A 21433-nucleotide genomic window follows, 5' to 3' on the forward strand; every position below is an offset into this window, starting at 1 on the left:
GAAAAATGATTTTTAACGCGTAGATACACTTTCCGTGTCTACGTCTATAAAACGGCTTTCATGTTTATTTAGAAAAAGTCCACGTGTTATGTAGGAAGAATTTCAGTTTGCGATATTTTCTCCCATAATTGTGAAACATCCTGCAGATGTTACCAGAATATGCAAATGCGCCGGAGATTATAATAATGCAAACACAGGCGAGCGTTCTCCAGCGTTCGTACTATCTAATCTGCCTTCGAAACTCGCCAATATTCTACAGCTCGAAATATCTGGAAACGGTGACTCAACATTTAACGTACATGTGAGAACAATTATCGATCGTCCGACTCTCACACAAAGAATTTACCGCTGTCAAAGGAAAACGACGAGTCTTCCTTTGAAAAATGTTTCATCTTTCACTGTGAAAGCGAGTTTAGCCGAGGAAGAAACGAACGATGCTCGTTCTCCTCTTTCTGCAAGAGCACTCTCGTCTTTTTACATCGTTGAACGAAATTAACGTGGCAATTTACGTAAAGACGATGGCACACGATGGAGCTTGAAAAGAAGCGACTTTCGCTTTGCGCAATACATACGTACTCTTCGATCTAAGAGTTTAAAACGAAAATCTAATTGTTCCGGTCCTCGGCCTTAATTTTGTCCGGCGAAAGATCGCGTGTCGTTGGAATCTCTTGCTTGTAATTGTTTAATGATTAATCCTGGTTAAGTGACGGTAATGGCGACTCGAATTGGTAAAATTGAACAACAATTTTTATTAACTTCATTCAGGATTCGTTTATTAATCGTTTCGTTGTGATTTGTAGAAGATTTATAACGAAGGAATTTTGAGCATAATTGCAACCTTCGAGAAGAATAAATCGAGACATATAACTGGGATTCACGAAAAACACATAGAATTATTTACACTTTCCCTCTAACGGGATAATCGATTAGCAAGCATTAACTTCGTTTCGACGTAATAATTACGACATAAGCTGCCCTCGTTTTAAATCCATCGTTCTAACAAATCTACTAATTTGTACTATCGAGAATAAATAATAATTAATTATAATATATATAATAATTAATAATTAATTAATAAATAATTTTCTAAATTAAAAATTAAACATATCGATTCGTAGGAAAGAGGAAAGGAACCATTTAAGCACGCATTCTGCTTATTTCGACAGATTCTCTTCTCGACTTCCATTTAAATTTTAGGTCGTTGAGAGATTTTTTTAAGAAAATCCACAAATTCTCAGAACTTTTACACCATTCAGATTGCTCACGAGACCACGGCGTCTCCCAAGACCACAACAGAGCTAACGAGATAATCGTATCACCCTATATGAGAGCTAGTACCGAGTCATTTAAGCTCGTTAAGGTATCTGTACCGTGAATCCACTCTCTTACAATTTCTTTGAAATTTTGACGATTCGTCATCTGTACTATATCATTTATAGTGAAAGTTCTAACGCGTAATCCCTGTAATAAACCGTTGCAAAAAATGACTTCTTTACTACGTACAAAAAACTCTTCTTACAAAGCTGTTAAACGACTAATACGTCGTATAAAATGGTTAGAAGAATTCTTTTTCGAGAGAAACTCGTCTGCCGCCTGCACCGTCTTCGGATAAAAGTAACGTGAAACGCGTCGTGTCGGTAATTTCGATGTCCAAAATGCGATATTTTACAACGTGAATCTGCTGTTATGTCTATAATTGAATTAGAATTGAATTTGGAAGCGGAATTAGTAGAAAGTACGGACAACCAAGAAATCTCTCGAGGGAGAATCTCAGACGTGCGTGAAAAGTACGACTTTCGAGTGTCGGCGTATTTTACTTTTGAGGAATATTATCGCGTTACAAATACCTCGAGCCTTTGTCACTGACGGAAGAATGTTTCTGAACGATACGCGCCTTGCATCTAAATAGAAAACCGTACCAGACGAATCTTCATACTCGTCTCTCGATCAGATTTTTTCCAAGTCCCAGTAACAATTACACGCTATCGTTACGCCACTATTTTCGATCTAAGATCGTGTAAATTCGCGAGAGAAATGGTTCCGTGATTCCGTGGCTCGTTCGATTGGCAATCGCCGTGAATCATGGAACAATCGCGAGTCGTTAATTCTGTTTCACGCTTGGTTCGTGACTCGTTTATTATTTATAGGGACGCCAAGTCTAAGATAATATGTAAATTCGACGTTGACGTCTGTTTTTGTGCTGCTAAACGGACCGATACACGGCTGAGATCACGCGGTTCGGAGATTTATGCGTGGCCGCGTTCAAAGTCGACCGGAAGCCATTGCACGAAGCCATTCGGGTTCTCGGCCCGTATACGAATCCAGCATCTATCAACTCGGTTTCTTCGAATCCTACGATTTATCGGATCAACAGGTACTGGCGACGATAAGGTCGATCGTTTCTCAAATGAGAAGTTCTCGATAGAATTTTCAGAAAATTTTATATCGCTATATTTCGGATATTTATAAAATCGATATACATCGCTTCCATCAACGCGGTTTCCTTCAATCTTGCGATTTATCGGATCAGCGAACACTGTGATACTAAAATTGATCGTCTTTCGATATAAAAATTCCTAGTAGAATTTTTAGAGGATTTAATATCGTTATATTCTCTCAATATTTATAAGAATCAGTATCATTGATCGCTGCTTGAATTAATTGAGAAGGAAAGATTTAAGATTTCATCGATATAATATAAAATATCTAATGGTGGAAAATAAATAAACGATAGAACAAACGCTAGGATAAAAGTATAAATAGATTCAGCCTCCTGCTAAATCAATGTCGTATTAGCGAGTTTCTTCGAATCTCGTGACTTATTGAATCGCTATTGAGCCTACTACATCCATCCGTATACAAGACAGATCATTTTTTAAGTCGGAAAGTTTTAGTAATTTTTTAGCTTCTCTGATATCTGCGAGTGTGCGAAATCCCATTACGAGCAGTTCGATCTAACGCTTAAAATACTTAGGTATTTTTCAAAAGAGTAAAAAACAACTACGTATCTCGCGTTAAGTATAAGTCTGCGGATTAAAATTTCGTCGAAATAAATAGACCTGTAACGTAGAATACATATTGAGGTTGACTGCATCGCTAATAGTTACTCGCAACCAATGTAATTATCCGAACCGGTTGGAGACGATCACCAACGGTTTACCAAAAATGGCGGGTTCCAGTCGTTACGGGAAAGTGTCCGGCCACGTAGCACGCTCTGAATCGGTTCGAACGAGTCGGGAGAAGGCTCCTCCGGTTGCAACGAAAGTGAACCAATTTCTGATCGACCGCACGTTCCGGCGTGCACGCTCGAGAAGCTGAAACGCATCTCGTATCACGGTTCATGGATCGTGCACGACGAACGAAGAAAGAAAGCAAGAGGAGAGCAGGCAAGTGGAAGAATCGGAGGCTTGCACAATGACCCTAAGTGTACGCCGGAGAGCATACCGATCGGGGATCGTTTATTTTTTATACGGCTTGATATTTTTCTCATCCTTTTTCTTTTTCTTCTTTGCTTCGCTTTACTACAAGCTGTCTTAAATTGCGCGTAAAAATCAAAACAGTTCGAATTATAACGATTTCGTAGCTTGTTAATTTTCCATAAATCAACTGAAATAACGTGTCTATGCCTATGAGAGAAGAAATTTCGCGAGTGATTATTTGATTCGAGTAATTTAACGTATTCGTTGACGATCGACGATCTTTCGCAATTCATCCAAAATATTTTTCTTTGCTCACGAGGCAATAAATTCACGACTACTTACGAAAGAATCAACTGTTTGTCTTTCTTTTTAAATATATACGCAGTTTGTATAACTTGCCATTTGGGCATTTCGCGTATCTTTTAATTTGTTTGGCGGATAAAACGATGGTAGCCCTGTGAATTAACGATCCAGCGAGTGCTACCGTTTCCCTCGTAGTTTAGTTTCTTATTTTCCTTTTATTTTAGAGCGACGCGTGTGTTGTCGATTGGATGTTTTCCGCGTCTGAGTCGTCTTGCTATATCTGTGGCATTTAAGGTTTTTTACTAGCTCGTTTGCCACTGCTTGTGCGTAATTTGACATTTCCTCGCCGTATCTCGCGGTGAATTTTTCTACTTATTCAATAACGGTTCGGATTTTCAGATCGTTTCTTAACTGTTCATTTCTGATATAGCAGTTAGCGTGGACTAGTTGTTAACGCGTTGTGTCGCAAAGTATCTAATTTAACGATCGATTTGGCAGCTAGAACAAACTCGACTTCCATTCATTTACTTGATAAAAATATCAATTTATATAAACATCCTATTCGTTACGCAAACAAATCAGTCCACCGATTAAGCCGGTTAAGTACTTGTTGAAGTAGCCGAGTTGTAAAAATAAATTCGATTTTTGTTCCGTTTCAAGGCACACGGAACGAAGGAAAATGGCGGTTCCGATGAAAGAATCTCGCGCTTTCGTTCGCGTTTCTATAGTATCGCAACGCGTAATGAACACGGAGTAGTCGATTATACTACATTGTCGCCCATTAACGTGCATCATGGCAAGCAAAGTAAGAGATCCAATCGAGGTCTACCGGATCGGCGTTCGATCCAGGCCTGTCAGAATCAAGTAGGTTAATGAAAATCGTGTATGTATATATAGTTTGTCTTCTGAACCGTGAATTTTTCTCGACTTTCCACCGACCATGTACCTACTTTCTTCCGAAAATTTCCCAAGAGATGAAATTTTCCATCGATTACGTGTTGCTTTTTGAAAATTTCCCGACAAAAGAAGAAAAAAGCGCGGAGGTTTTGAAAATAATGTCATTGAAAAATAACAATGAAATTTGCGCAAACTTTCCATCGATCACGCATCTACATGCTTTCGAAAATTTCCCAAGAGACGAAAAAGGCGCCAAGATTTGTAAATTATTTCATGCAAAAATAACTGTGAATTTTTCTCAATTTCCCATCGATCCGCGCTTTCTTCCGAAAAATTAGTAAGAAAAGATGGAAACGCGATGATTTGAAAATTATTCCACTTAAAAATAATTGTCTTTCGTTAATGTTAATATTATGTAATATCACGTAACGTAATATTATTCTACACATGGGATAGCGTACTCCTTTTAGCGTTATGAGTTCACACGAAGAAACGATGGTAATCGTAAAACCAATTATAAAACAATCAGAAATTCGTAAAAGCGATGAAAATAATTTTCGAAACCTTTTGGCTTGCAGCGTTTAAAAAAATTCATCCAACAAATTGAGATTTTTAATAGCTTAATTATCGCTATAAAAGATGGCCTTCTACTATGAATAATATTTATTTAGTTATAAAGTTACCTCCATAAGAGAAGCAAAAGCTTCGCTTAGTACAAGTTATGGTATAAGATCAGAATAGTAAGTGTGTCTGAAAAAAGGATCATCGTCGGAAATTTGGGCAAAAATCGATAATTAGAGCTGAATTGTAGGCAGTTACTGCGTTATCTCGGTCGTAAAATAGAGTTTTAACGTTCGGGCTTCGATCGCATCTTCGGATAAGAATTTCCTCGCGATTCACGTAACCGACGAGCATTTCTAAATCGCTTCGAACTGCGGAGTAAGATTCGAGATAACGGTAGAAGCGGTATTGTATCTGCGATAATTCGCAAAGTTGGAGATTAAGGGCGAGACACTGGCTGTTTCTACGCGATTTCGCGAACAAGTTTCTTCTATCTCTTTCCACGATTGAAGACGAAAGACGTATAAAAGAACGCTGTTGAACTCTGTTGATTTAATAACTTGAGAATTTCAAAGAATATATATATAGGATATTAAGAGATAGAACGATATTTCTATAAATAAAATTTTAGTGAATTCAAATTAGACGAGCGTGGAAATCGATGAATCTGCGCTCTCTGTCATAAATGCTACGACGCTTATTAATATTTTGCGAATTTTCTAAATTGCGCGCTTTCCATTGCTTTCGATTTCTAATTACTCTATCGCAAGGCTGCTTTTTCATTAGCATGATACGTACCTTGCGATCCGAAGTATCAAAGAAATTTGTTACGTTCAATGGAACGATCTAGTTAACAGGTTATTAAAAAGTCTAGAGAATTATGAAATCCTATAAAGAGAATTTCTAATTCGATAGAATCATTAAGTAATCGTTACGAAATTCTTAGTCCATTCTCGTTGATACAATTGGAGTCGAATGGCGTTTTTCAGCAGAAGTCCAAAGAAAGGAGCCTCGTAACCGATCGAAATTCCCGATATGTATATGGACGAAACGAGATCCTATCTAGGGATCCATCGTATTTCCAAGCAAGAACGTATCCTCAGCTCGGGGAGACGCGATTACGTAGCCGGCTGTATAACCGCGGAAGTTCAATTAATTCAAATCACGCTATTCTGAAATGCTAAACAACGGCGACGTAAAAATGAGAGCGTAATAAGCGAAAGTCTCGCTTTATTCGGGTGAAAATTACAACCGTCCGAATTAATATTTCGCATCTGCAAACCCGAGACTCGATCCATCACGCGAGATAGTAATCGTTCATTAATACAGAAAAAATCGTTGTCTGTGTTTCAAAGACATTGGACCGTACCGATTGTTTCAAAAAGATTTGGCATCACCACCGTCCAAACGTTTTAAGACAATTATTGTATTAACCTTAGAATTGGAAAGCATTAAGTATACAGTAAAGACATTGCGAAGAAATGGTATTTACGCTGAAAGAATTGAAATAGCTACGATACGAAGCTTACCATAGAAATCCTTAAAAGTCCTGCTGATAACAGTGTTAATGGAATCTGAAAATGTTTAGAAGTGTTTGCAAGTGTCCGAATAAATACTTTCGCGGTAATACGATATTAACGTTATCGCGTTGTTTCGAACGAACAGATCCAAGGAGGATGAAAATGTAGGAGTAAAATATAAGAAAAATATCTGTACCCACCGATAATAAATAAAATAAATAAGATAAGTTTGCAATAGGTGAAAGCCGACTCTACAAAAAAGTATTAAAAAGTATTTATGTCGAAAAATCATTAGTTTAGAAGATATTTTAGCTTTAATTTAACGTAAATTTAACGTATGAAACGCGAAGACAACGTAAACGCAATAATACCGTCTCGCGTCTTTCCTTATCTTCCATACGTTAAATTTTTCTACGTTAAAGTATCTTGTAAATTATATCGACGTAAATAAGTCAATATCTTTATGGTTTGCGTTATCATCTTCGTATGAGATATATCTCTACTCGAACAACTATTATACAAAAAGATTAATTTCACGGTATTACGTCCCCTTTGATACCATACGACATTTGTCAGCAACATTTTTTCGTATTTTTCATACATACGTTATATCAATATACAAATTTGTAATAATAAAATATTTGATATAATAGAAGTCATAGGTAATAATATCTCGCTAAATCAGTTACGTGCTTTTGCCAAAATACCAACCGGAAACCAAAGAACTGAAGCTAGTGGTGACGATACTAGAACGCAGAAACTCTGTGGAATAAATTTGCGTTGGAATGGCAGCTTACGGAAGTGCATACATATATGTATATAGAGACCGACGGAACTCGATCCTCAGAAAACGTGCACGAGAATCATCGTGAAAACAAACTCTATGCTCCTCGATGCCTGGGAACTGGGACAGAATGACGTTTCCAAGGTATATATCTGCTAGATCGATTATAAAAGGCAGACCGAAAGATTTCGTAGATCGGAAAGAGTCGAATAATACGGTAGAACTTTTTTATCTGAATTTCTCTCATTGATCGTAACGAAATTTTAGTTGATATCATGTTCTACGGTTAAAGAATTATCGAAGCATATCTTATGGACAATTAATCGCGATATTGGAGAAAGGAGAGTATCTTGATTTATCTCAAAGGGATACGACAGTGTGGATGCAAATTAAACGATAATAATCCGAGATTGTAAAGAAAGAAGAGTATCTTCGTCTCAAAACGATACAATGCGAATACAACTTTTCGATTTCTTGCCAACTCTGATGCTTTTCGTTGGAAACCTTTGCGGAGAATTGGTCGAGGATAGACAATGTGAAATAACGAGGGCGAGAGATTGCTGTCGCACTATGTCAACTATATTTCGAATAAATTAAACAAATAAATAAATAAATAAAGTACAAACTGTCGTAAGACGCTCGTTTACTGTATTCGCACCGATAGAATATGTCCGCTCGCGGAAAACTCGGCTCGCTAACACGTGTCACTCGGTATATTACTGCCTCGCTCGCGATCGTGTCCGTATATTTATACTGGTAGGGGGGGAGGGAGAGTCGGATAATTCGAATTTGTCAAAGATCGACGGTTGCCCATAACGATGACTTTGTTTTTGTCTATCGATATGATTCGAGCGTCAAAATTGTAACCGTGTTCCGAGGTACAACAACAACATGAGACGCTCTCGATCCGCCTCGTCCTATGGCTCGTGTGTCGCTACACCTTTCTTTAACTTCGGACGTAAAACAGCGTCGAAGATTATACCGACAGTGAGCGTATTCGTATAGGGAATCGTCAAAGTTCTCAGTGATTTATACGAATCTATATTTTTGCGTAATTCGTGTCTTACGACAGAGGAATCGCGATGGCCATTAGAAAAGGAATGATTGCGTTCAGAAAGAACGAAAGGTAAACGTAATTACGTTGTTTCGCGACAGGATGGATCGCGTGACATTTCTACGACGATGACAGGATGAAAATGAACGTAGGAAGACGATTAGTCCGTGTTTAATCTGCTGGATTAGCGGGACGAGTCCCTCTGTGGCGTTAGATAACAGTTTGGCTCGATTGATGCACCCTCGTCCTCTTTTCGGATCGTTATTTATAGAGAGAAACTCGTGAAACGACATGGTGGTCCTACTTTTCCTCGTTCTTTGTTGCTTTCAGCCATCGAGAAGCTTCTATCATAGATGAAACGAGTAATTCAACAAAAACGTGACGCGTATAAACAACGAATTTTCCACAAGATAGTGGCACGGTGTTCGTTTCAGAGTAACGAGAAGGTTCTGTCGCACAAGATTTATCAGAAATCATGATAAAATCGACAAACACCAAACTCGCTTGTTTATTCATCGATCGCGATAAAAGTAATCTATTCGCGAATCATCAAAAGTGTAGTATAAGATAGTAAACAACGTGTATAGAGTACAGAATCATGGACACTTCCGTTAAAGTTAAGAAGGCAACATAAAAGTTGCAAACACTGTTAAAAAAGGAGGAAACCACGGGACAAAACGATTTATAAACTTGCAGTTGACCGGAGACTTCGTAAGAAGAAGAGACGATAGGGACTCTTTATTTTCCTTGTACCGTTACCGTGGATCCATCCAGGAAGCGACATTTATCAAACGTATACGTATACAGCGAGGACAAATCGTTACGGGCTAAATAATATATTCCAGGCATGTATTATCATCTTTTCTTAAAGCGTACATCGCGCAACATCAGCCGGATGGCGAATAATTGGCGGCGGTTACTCGAATATCGTTACCGATGACATAATCCCACGATGGATCGTACCTACGCCTGTGTACACTATCGTTCAGGTGTCTTATTGTATATTAACGCTTATCTATTTGTTATTTACATATTGTTTATTTATTTTGATATATATAGTAGTAGAGTGTATACCTCCGCTTAAATTCACAGCCAAACTCAGCCAAGTCTTCACCCAACATTAACGTTAAGGTGAAAATTATTACGTGTCCACTTGTCTGTTTAGAAAATTATCTTAAAAATCATTTATTATATTGTATTATATTAGTTATCTTGAAATTATTTTATCAAAATTATACAAATTTATAGATCCAATATAAATATATTACTATATTTGACCTATGATATATTTTTCGAAATATTAAGTAGTTGCTCTGTTTTCAACGTTATCGAATTAAAAGTGACTACGACGTTTCAAGTTGGATTTATGTTAAACTACTTAATTTTACGATGTTCGAATTTCATTTGTATTCTATTTCTTATGTAATAAATGATATTTCTCATTTTTATGCGCGAAGCACAGAGTTGAAACGAAGCAAACTCTAGAATGAAGTAATTTAACTTGTAGGTCCCTAAAAAAGTATAGGGGCTCGAAAGATTAAAAAAACAGGGCTTCGTCATTTCTGTGCGTTCCAAATTATTAGATAATATATTAGATAATATATTAGATCAATATATTAGTTAGTCACATATTAACATCGCTAAATTAGTACCAGTTATATATTAGTAGCGGTCGTGTACTGTTAACAGAAATATAAATATAATCGACCAAAGTGACCACATACTTACGAACGACAGTGTACATACGTTCGCGAAATACTTTGCAATTTCCGGTTTTACCAATAACAGTGCCGCATCGTTGCGATTTTCCTGTGTCGCCATAATCGCGAAACACGACTGGCGATGTTTGTTGAAATTAATTTTGATTTGTTGAAATTATTTGCTGCAACCCTGTGATGTTCTGTAGAGTGGCTATGAAGGAAATCCGTTGAAATGATTACGATTTGCAATGGCGACCAGCGAGAACCGTGTCCTGTTTTCGAAGAACGAAAAGTTTCGTTTGGAATATTCCAACGGCTCAAACGGACGGTTAAAATTATTTGCTCGCTTTCGATGAATCCGAACGTCGTTGCAAATAATAAAACGCAATTATTTAATGCAATTTTGTTCACGAACGCATAGAAGGACGAAAGATTAAAAAATAATTTATCAATTACTATTGGCCCAACCGTTTCGTGACTCGCAGTCTTTAAAGCCCAACCCTTAAATCCAACGCTATCGTATCTACGAAGGAAGCAGAGGGCGTAGAAATAATTTCTTTTTTACATTACGCGTTAAATAGAAAATTTAATCACGAAATGAAAAAAGACTCATCCGTTCGACTACCATATATTGAAAATTTGAATTTGCTCGGCTGTTTTCCTCGTTGTAAATTTGTACACTTGACGTAACGTTCTATCAATTTTCGACAACGAACGACGAAAGGTGTCATTCTAGTCGAACATTTTTCAACCCGGATACTATACTAGAGCCACGAAGAATAGCAAAAAGTGCAAATTACGGAATTTCTAGCGTTAACGTGATATAGTTTCCTCGTCTTAATTGCTGGACGTGTAAACTTCATTGAAACAAATGGGAGGAAGATCGATTCTCGGAAGAACTAAACTTAGACTCGACCAATGGAGATCTAGATCCAAGTCAGAAGCTAGGCAGAAGCTAGACTCGACACAGACCCAATTCTAGTTAGGCTAAATCGTAATTCAGCCGTTTAACCCGGCCAAACCAGACGTAATCCAAAGTGATCCAGTCTTGAACTGAACGTGGCCTAGACCTAACGATCAGCCTACTTGTAAGACCTGTTAGGCCTAACCCAGACCTAGGCTAGCCAAAGTACGAGGGATCGTGGTACGCTATTCGCATACTGTACCGTTCGTACAGCGTTACCATCTGTTCCAAAAGTGTTACTCGCGTTTTGCGCGACAGCTGACGTGTGCCTCCTTTCGTGGCCTTAATTTTCTTTGCTCTAGCCATCGGCATTGACACAAATTTTCTGCAGTCTTCCATCTCTGCCATCGTGGTCCCGTCTGTTCTCCAGCGATTCGTTCGCGGACCAATTTTTTTTTTCAATGAGCCAATTTCCTTCATTTTTCGTTCATTTCTGACGTTTGCGTCGTGCGGTTGAAACGGTTGAAGCGGTTTTAAGAAAATCCGTAAGATAGAATCGAGATGAGAAGTTATAGATATTATCGGTAGCGGTTCTTTCACGTGTCTCCTAAATTAGGAAAATTTGTCAACGATACAAAAAATATGATCGAGTCAAAAATGGTTCAAAGAATGTTGACAATGAGAACGTTAATTTTTTAGAAAACAATCGAGATCGTTACATAATCCTTAATTATGTTAGAGTCTTCGAATTTTTATATTCCAACTTTACTTTTACACTAACAAACAAAGAGATTTTTTAATGTTTCGAGAAAACAAAATTCGAGTGAGAAATTATATACGTATTAATAACGACTTGTTCGTATTTTTCCTCGATTTGATAAATTGCTCAACGATAGGAAGATACCGTTGGATCGAAACTGATTTAAAGGACACAGCGGGGTAACTAACAGGGTGGACCGAGTAAAAGGGAAAAGGAAATTCTACGCTGATTAATAGTGGAGGGAAACGCGACCTTGAGCAACGAAATCATCGATTCGAACTCCAGCGTCTTCGCGTCCGTAGAACCATTAACCGAAGAGAAATCTATTTGAAATCTATCGGAAGATCGAATCGCTCGTTAAATTGCAGATACGTAGATCTAACGAAGCTAATCAACCTTGTTTCCTGGCCGATCCCATAATTTCTTTCAATAGATCATTGTACAAACCAGTCATGGACGATTTTCTCCACGTAAATTGGTTAATTGAATACTTTTATATTCGTACTTGTACATGTTGCTTTTTCTCCCGTATCAAACTACGTTAAGACGTTCGTTAAATAATTATAATAATTAGTGGATCAATTAATTAATGTAACCAGAATGTATCCGCTTTTTTTTTTCGAAAGCGTGTATTGTAACATGGGACTCGATGCAAGATGATTCACGACGATAAGCGAAATATATTAATCGTCCTGTTTTCGTCCTTCTTTCCCTCGAATAACTATCGATAAGCGTAATAACTCGTTTTAGAAAGCGAAAGTATATATACTTTTTTCGTGATTAAACTGTCTCTAGTTTTTTCAGTATGATAGGAACGAATAAATTATGTTAATCTTATTGTAATAAGTTGGCGTGAAAACTTACTTACGAAGAATATTCTTTGTAACTTGTAAAGAATATTACTCGACCGTTTCCCAACGATTTAATGTGGAATTTAAATATAAATCCGAGGATCTTCACTGGCATATTTATTCCTACATTCGTCATGAGATACCAGCGAGTTTTCCAGGGCGTGCAATATTCCCTTTCCACATTCTAAATGAGCGAAGAGGTAGCCGAGGTGATGCTGCTTCTTTCTGAGATTCTGCCTCTTATCAAGCTGAATATCTAATACCTTTTTATATTCCATTCTTTTATGTACGTAGTTCTGTAGAATAGTTACGAAGTCATTTGTGTTATCCACAGAGTTTCTTTGGCCGGGAGGCGCCTTGTAATTTATCCTATAATTTCGATTTGTATTATTAAATAGTTCCTGATTTTTGGATTTTAAATCAAGTATCTTTTTCTTCTCTTCAAAATGATATTTTTTACGTTCTTTCAATGTCACGAGGAAAATACCAAACGTGACTTCCACTTTCTGTCGTTCCTCGACGTACGTCGTACGTAACAAATAGCACGATAAAAAATATCAAAATTTCACCCGTTAAATTTTAACCGAAGTAGCAAGATCAAAGTTGACTATATTTCTGCGAAAAAATGCCAAAGTCCATTATTCTTCAACGACTCGCTTATCGAAAATCATCGCTTAACGTTCCTCTATTAAATTCCAAGCTAGAGAAAAATATAAAAGACGACTCTCTTTCTTTCTGGAACGCCAATTTCCGCTACTCTTCAACGTTATATAGCGCATAGAGTACCAAAAATTTGAAAATCTTACAGAGAAGCAAGTTTACAACCTTTAAGTTCGAAGCGAACTAAAGATAGCAAATAGGATCCTGTTTCTTTTCAAAAAGTTAATATCTTGCAGTCTTGGCTTATCGACCACGACATCGAGCATTCCGTGTCTACGCGAAAAAAGCATATCGTCCGGTAAAACGTTATACTTGTGAAACCATTTGCATAATGTACGAGCGTTTCGGGAAATAAAGAAAAAATACGAGTGGCGTGCATGCGAAGTCGCGAATCGTTTAGCCGGTATAGTTGTTGCAGACGAAACAGACCGAGTCCGCGACTCGTTATATGAATTTTTAATATTCCGCGATCTCTTATGCCGGCGAAACGCTTCCTGTTTCGAAAGTCTCTGTCGGATAAAAAGCGCGGCAGATTCGAGTTTTATGGTGCACGACGTAATGGCGGCACGGCTGGCAAGCGTCTGCGGCTCGAAAGTGTTCCGAGAAAGGCCGATTCACGCGAAAACCGAGCGCATAACGATCCATTGAGCCGCGAAAGAGGCTTCTAAGATCATCGGAAGAAACGGATGTAATACGCGGAGTAATAGGATCGTTATCTTCTGCGAAACCAACTGTTCCGTTCTCCTCGAATTCTTTTTACGGGCCGTTTCTTCGACGACGGAGGAATTGTTGGAAGATTCGAAGAAAAAAGAGTGAAGTATTATAAGGTGAAAAAGTATCTCTGAGGCAAAGATGACCGCTTTCAGGATGTCCTGCTCCGATTTTCGAAATTACGACCGGAACGTGTCTTTCGTTCCAATTTTCAGCTATCGTTTGTTTCAGACGGGAGCGTACTTTTTCATGATTTCTAACACGATGGGACGATTTTTGGTATTTGTGGCGAAGTTACGACGATCGAAAGTCGGCGAGGAAGTCTTCGATATCTGTTAGGAGTTTCCATTCTTAATCGTCAAACAGCGATATAGAAACCCGAAACGATGGAAATCCTGCGCTCAAACTCTACGGAATCAATCTAACTGCACTTTGGTTGTCTAGGATACATTTATAAGTGAACGAACAGGGTTAGAATAACAACGAGTCATGCAACAGGGCTTCTAGCGTCGCGTGTACCGCAGGACCGTTCCGTTAAGCAAAGAAACCGGCGAAATATAGCTTCTGGCGGAAAAATCGCGCAGCTATCTGCTCCGTTGGTCGATATTTGTCGTGCACCAACGTCGATACTGGCTCAAGGCAGTTTCGATGCAAGGTAGACACATCCGGGAACAACGTTTTCCCTCTCGCTTTGCACGCGAACCAAATATTTCCGAATCGATGCTGAACGAAGAGATTATAATTACTAGATTGCGGATATTTACGCAAACTCGGATCTTTCTGATCCCATCTACAAAAATGCAACCTAAACAGAGATTTATTTTACCCATTAAACATCACGATAACTATACTTTACTATACTTTTAATATTTTATATCTTATTGTTTTATATTTTCTCGTATAATATGCGTTCTATGCATCTTTGCATATTTTATCTTTCATATTTACTATATTTGTCGACTATATAATTATAACGCAGTTACTTAGATCTTACTTTTTTTTTAATTTCGACTCATCGTCGTCATCGATACGCCATTCGCTTAACCATTCGATCGTGTGCACTTGGCTCGTCTGAATCCTCGCTAGATCGCACAATCAATATCACAACAAAAATTCCATCGCATCGTCAACACTTTCGCAACTCTACACGTTCCTTATCGATGAATTTAAAAAAAACGCAAAAAATATCATTCTGCAGTTACAATAAAGACGGTGTTAATTCTAAGAAAATACGACCACTTTCGTAATTCTAAACGTTTTGCTGCAATACTTCTCATCGATAAAGATTCTATAAAAAATATTCGTTTTCTTACGACGAGTAATTACTTTTGCAATTGCGATAGAAATTGCAAAGATTCTAAGATTTTACCACTTTCATAACAAGATATTATCGCTTTCGTATCTATAAACGTCTTATGCCGATATATTTTGTTGATACAATTTTAAAGAAGCACAAAAAAGGTTTTGCGATCGCGAAAAAATGGCAAAAGTTCTAAGAGAATGACAAACGTTTATGAAGGATGTCATTCGACAGATGGAAATAAAAGAAAGAGGGAGAAAATGGAGAAAGAGAGGAAGAAATATTAATCACTGGAATAGAAAATGAATTCGTAGGATCGTTGAACGCGGCAACGCGAAACGAGATAAATTTTATTTGGCGGATTCCTTCTGGCAAACACCCGTTACTATTTCCTTCTAACTGTTCATCTCGATCCGTCTGTATTCTTTTGATCGGCGCTGCTTTCGCCGACATCCGAAGAAAACTGGCGTTATTAATATTAATTATTTGCATTTATCTATCGCCACTAGAACGGTACTTTATCGACGTCGATTAATCGAAGGATGAATGTGTCGTCTCGATTATCCACGACGTAACTAGTAATGATTCATTACCGTTTGTTTTTGATTTTTTGATGTGAAAATCTTTTTATCCGTAGGCCGTTCGTCTCATCTGGTTAGCAACAGAATGACAGATTATAGGGATTAACGATATATCTTATTTATTTATCGAATTTACAAGCTGTGAAAAAGGATTTGACTTACGTATTATAAATAAATTCATTTCAAACGAAAATACACAAATTTATTTCGGTTTATTTCCGACTAATAGTAGGTAGTCGTTCATCTACCTTCAGGGAAATTGCTCCAAGTGTGCAGGTCTAGCTTGAATGCAACTGAAATTCGAACAGCATCGTAGATTATCGAGCTTGTTCGAACAGCTTACACGAATTCGTCGACAATTTTGGTTGTCACGTTGACGAACAGCTTCGACACTGTCAGCTGACGTTCCATAAACAACAGATTTTAAATACCATTATGACTAACAATTGGAACTAGCGTCAGAAAATAAGCTGTAACTCGGTAACGACGCCATCCGTTTATACTTTTATTTTTTATTTTTGTTTCACCGAATCATCCCCTGCCGTACTTTCCACGCGTTCTGGCTCGGTCTACAAGCTCAGAAGTTTTTGTCCCTTTTTCCAGACTCTCACAACGTTCCAGAAAATCATTTTGCCCGTGCTTTTACTTTCATTCACGTTTTTCCGTTTGACGCTGTTCCTGCTCCACCGTTTTATCGAAAACCTGGAATCGTCCGTCAGACGACCTTCCTTTTGCTCCATCAGTCCATTCTATCCATTTTCCATCCACCCTTACTTTTTCATATCCCGCTTTAACTTCTCCATTATTTTTCCCCGCTTCTCTCGCAACTTCTAATCTTACTCCGTATTTCTCTCTCGGCTTTCGTCGGATCGTGGTTATTACGAGAATTAATATGTATGTGATAATACGTATTTAATTTATACAACGATGAACTACATATTTAATTTCGATGTATTTTAAATTTCTATATCTGTAATCTGTTGATTCCGTAAGAGGACAATAAATAAACCTTAAGTCATTACTTTACACATGTTACGATGTTTTACGATTTAACGATAATTTATACATATTCGTAATATTCACGTTTTATTAATACGGCGTATAGATACTTATAAACTGATTAGCATCATGGACAATTATGATAACTTCTTTAACAGCCGATATGGCAATACCAAGAACAACGTTCCTATATTCTTCTACGAAAGGAAAGAATTTGACATAATTCTAATTATTAAGATATTATAAATTTAAATTAAACGTGGTCGATTACACGTAGTGACTGCTGCAGATATTAATTAACCCAGGAAATCACGATCGATCTGTCAGATGTAATGCACGTAAAATATTTTTACTTATTTTTTTGTTTTTATTATAAATAGAAGGTGGTCGGAAAAGTCAAAGCGGTCCCCTTTTTACGAATTTAAAATATTACTTCCGGTTAAAACGCTATGAACTGTACAACTATTTTTCAACTTCATTAAGTGGAATTAATTACATCTGTTACCATTAATGACGTTAACGAAGCCTATTACGTCAAAACATTATATCTCATAGTGGTATATTTTCCTTTAATATGTACATCTTCGTATTCGTAGTGTTTGGATAGCTGGTGACTCTAATTATCGCGGTAACGCGTATACGCGTAACGTTTAATTTCGTGTACGCTTATTACGCCCTCGAGTTAATAAGCAGGGAAACAGTGGCAGGATTATAGTTATCAAAAATCTCTTCTTCGCTCTTCTTTATACGAGTGTCTACTTGTGAAATTTTAATAAACCCGATTGATTTTTCGATCGATGAATCTTAACTTTCCCACCTGTTATAACCTTAAAGGTTATTTACTAATTACGTACCTACGTAATTGTGATTCTATGGTGGAATTGTGCGAAATCTGCAATTCACGAGACGCCTTAAGTAGATTTAGAAGTGCGACGGAATTAGCCGTTGAATTTGTTTAACTGCTGTTATTACGAGATTAAAATAGAACCAGTTTGACGTGTTTCTTGAGATCGTGGTCGAGTTCGTTACGGTACTTTTGTGGATTTTTTAGAGTATTTAGAAGAAGATATTAATTTATGGGATATTAATTCTATGATGCACTGTGTCGTATAAAGTTAATACGTTTCCTTGCTATTTCGAGCAAACGTGAGAGAACGTTTTATAATGGCAAAACGTACTACGCGTTAAAATACTGTTTAATAGTCTGAATAATATAAATAAGCGGACAAACTAAAGTAGGACACTTCACTCGGTGTCTTAAACTTGACTTCAAACCTGGAACAATACTTTCTTTATGAGCGAAAATATGGGTCGAAACAAAGTATAACTAAAACATCATATAACTTAGTTTTAACAGTGTGCACCTGATCCAATGTATATAAGAAAACCTACTCTACGTATATAAATTTCGTTCAGTTCATCGACGCCGATCGATTTTCAGCCGACTGTGGCGCAAGAATTTTTAAAACGCGCGATATTCGACAATTTAGTCAGCTGCGCCGATTATGTGCTCCGCCACTTTAAATAATAAACCAATTCCTTCTAACTTGTCAGGGAGAACGAGAAAATGAAGTCGTTTGGTTTTGAATTTTAAAAATGTTATTCCTGCGTTTGAGAGTGTTTGGTCGCTTATACGAATAATGTGTGCCATGCAGAGATTCAAAGTAACAGGTATTTTTAGCGTTTTTCGGAATAAGGTCAACGAAAAAGAGTTAATGTTTCGATCTTTTTGGCTACCAGTAACCATTATAGACCACTCGAATTTCATTTTGGCCACCGATACTCATTATCGATAGCGACAAATTTGTTCGGTTACGACATCGGCGACAATATTTTTTCTGCTTGTATTCGACTATCGTAATCGTTATATATCGTTATAAGTCCGATCGCTTATATCTATAAATCATATCATAGATAAATTATATCATCGATGATGATTATCGATAATGAAATAAATTTGTAATTTCTTATAACGCTTATCCGTCGTGAAAATCTTTCGATCGATCAAACCTATTAATTCTTATATCGTCACTTTGAAAATTTGTCATGTAGGAATTACGATATCTGATGCGCCATGAGATGAAAAAGGTCGGACGATTGCTACGTTAGTCTATCCGAAACTCTATCTATACAGCACCAAGTCAAAATGACTCACCCTATATGACGTATGTTCCCTACGGGTATGTTCCCATCTGTTGCCAATGTCCATGGGGTCCCGCAGGCATCTCCCACCCCGTAGCCACGTAAGTCGACCGATCGTTCCCTCCCTCTTTTCGTTTCCCCGCTGTTCCCGCGCGACGACCCTCCAACGGCCCCTATTCAAAGTCTTCGTCCGGCGTCTGTCGGCAGTTAGTCGCGGCACTTCGATCGTGAAACGCGTGTCTCCGCTTCGTTCCTAATTTCTCGTCAGCCACAGTGTCGTTAAACATCCCTCGTCGTCAACCCTGCGGTTAACGCTGGTCAAACTATTTTTATTTTTTATTCCTTGTATTAAGGTCTCGAGTGTTGATCGTGTTCGACTAAACAGTTTGGAGCATCGAAAAACTGTGCAACAGGTTTATTTCCAGTTGTTTCGCATCTTGTTGTATTTATTCGTGCTTTCTGCGGAATTGGTTCGAAGTTTTTTCGGGGCGGGGCAGGGAGAAATTATTTATTTTGTTCGTAAAATCGACCGAAGTTTTTCGAAGAAAGTGAATTTCTATCGCGCGATCGACTGTGCGGAATTTCGTCGATTCTTTTTGGTGAAGACGAATTGTTTTTGAGAGAAGATTACCACGAAGATTCTTGAGTTCTCAAGCTCTGCATCGAATATAGCAATCCAAGATCCTGCAATTACATTCTAATCGAGAGTCTAAAATACTGACAGCTTATCATATTACAAGTTTAACGAAATTTTTACTAGCATTACGCTGAAATAAACATCGAACCAAAGGTTTGAGCAAGAGAGAGATACTTGGATGAAATTTTCGGTCGAATTATTCGGAAAATAAAATTCGAACCGAGGAATCTAAAATTCCGAAGCTGAAATACCGTCCCGATATTTAGAATTCTTGGAAGCTAAATCTCTAGAAATTTCCTCGCAGAATAAAAATCTGTCGAATCTGGAAAACTCGAAAGAATCTTCAAAGAAATCTGGAACTCTGCAATTTTTGGCACACGAAAATTAGAAACTAAACGTTTGAGAAGGAAATTTTTTGGACGAGCAGACAATTCGCGGGCTGCGACCGAAACCCTCGTTTTTACAAGTTGGCGAAATTTCACAGAGTTTTGAAACGGAGGAAGAACGTATTGGAAGGCGAGGGGAAAAGTTGGAAGAATTCGAAGGAGAATTGGAAGGAACGGTTAGGAAAAAAGAAAAATCGGCGAGGTTGTCTCGAAGGCCAGCTACCTGGCACAGATAATCGGAGGAGAAGAAAGTTTCGTCTGGGTGCTGTATCCGGTTAAAGACGTCGCCCACCTTCCTCGATCGTGTGCTCATCTTCGATCAATCTCGTAATTCCTCTTTCATCGTTCGGTTTCTTTCCTCGTGGGGAATTTCTGTGAAAGGAGAAAAAAGAGGAAAGCGAAGAGAGAGGTTTGGAAGCAGGAATGCCGGCCTGTTAATGATCTTCGCGCGCTTCTTCGCCGTGGAAACGGAAGGAATGAGAGGCACCGCGGGTGAAGTTCCACGGTGCCGATTGAATGGAGCTACTTCCAAGTGGTTTTGACCGTTTCTCGTGTTGGATGACTCGTCTCTCTCTCGTGAGTAGAATAAATATCGTTGCAATTGAATATTCGATTTCAATTTTCCCAGCTTTACTTGCGAAGCTCTTTAGAAAGAGTGCGACGCTTATTTGAATGAATAATTTCTAGGGAAATATTTCAAACGGCAGATCATATAGATAACACGGTGGAACGAATGTTACGTTATCTATTTACGAGTAAAAATATTTTAAACTAGTAATCTAGAACGGAAGAGGGCGAAATTTATTCGAAATAATTTCCAAATAAATATTTCGAATAACGCATTAATGCCACTGTATGATAAACAATATGTTCCAATTGATGTTATGTTTTCCGTTTGATTGAATTTAATTGAAAAAGACCGAAACGAATAATCTGGAACAGAGCAAGGCGAAATTTATTTCCAATAACCATCTCTACGTAAATATTTTAAATAACTCGTCAACGTTACCGTATGATATAACGTATTCCAAATTGACGTTATGTTCTTCTTTTCATCAAAAACATTTGAAACCAGGAGAATAATAAATCGCGAAACAGATTGTTTCATTGAACATTTTCTTTCGAAGTAATATTTAAAAAAAGTAACGAAATCCGACAGATAGTTACGAGTTACTCCAGACCTAAGAGAGCTAAGAAAAACTTAGCTCTCTTCCGATCGCGTCGATCATGTCACTCCTCGTGACATGCTTCTCTTGGCTACGCT

The 21433-nt window shown here is 37.8% G+C and overlaps 1 protein-coding gene across 3 annotated transcripts in view; it reads left to right on the top strand.

The window, feature by feature from the left end:
* The window catches only part of LOC138187424 (uncharacterized), a 67154-nt gene that overhangs the window by 25341 nt on the left and 20380 nt on the right, over positions 1-21433 (top strand). Inside the window, exon 1 of one of the 3 annotated variants that reach the window (XM_069128194.1) lies at positions 19343-20745. The exons of the other annotated variants lie outside the window; for them this stretch is intronic. The gene's annotated coding sequence lies outside the window, so the exon portion shown is untranslated. Of the gene's footprint in view, positions 1-19342; positions 20746-21433 lie in introns of those variants that run through there. 3 annotated transcript variants of the gene reach the window in all.

The sequence above is a fragment of the Bombus flavifrons genome, chromosome 15 (genome assembly GCF_040668555.2).
Source record: "Bombus flavifrons isolate JBK064 chromosome 15, iyBomFlav1_principal, whole genome shotgun sequence".
NCBI lineage: Eukaryota > Metazoa > Arthropoda > Insecta > Hymenoptera > Apidae > Bombus > Bombus flavifrons.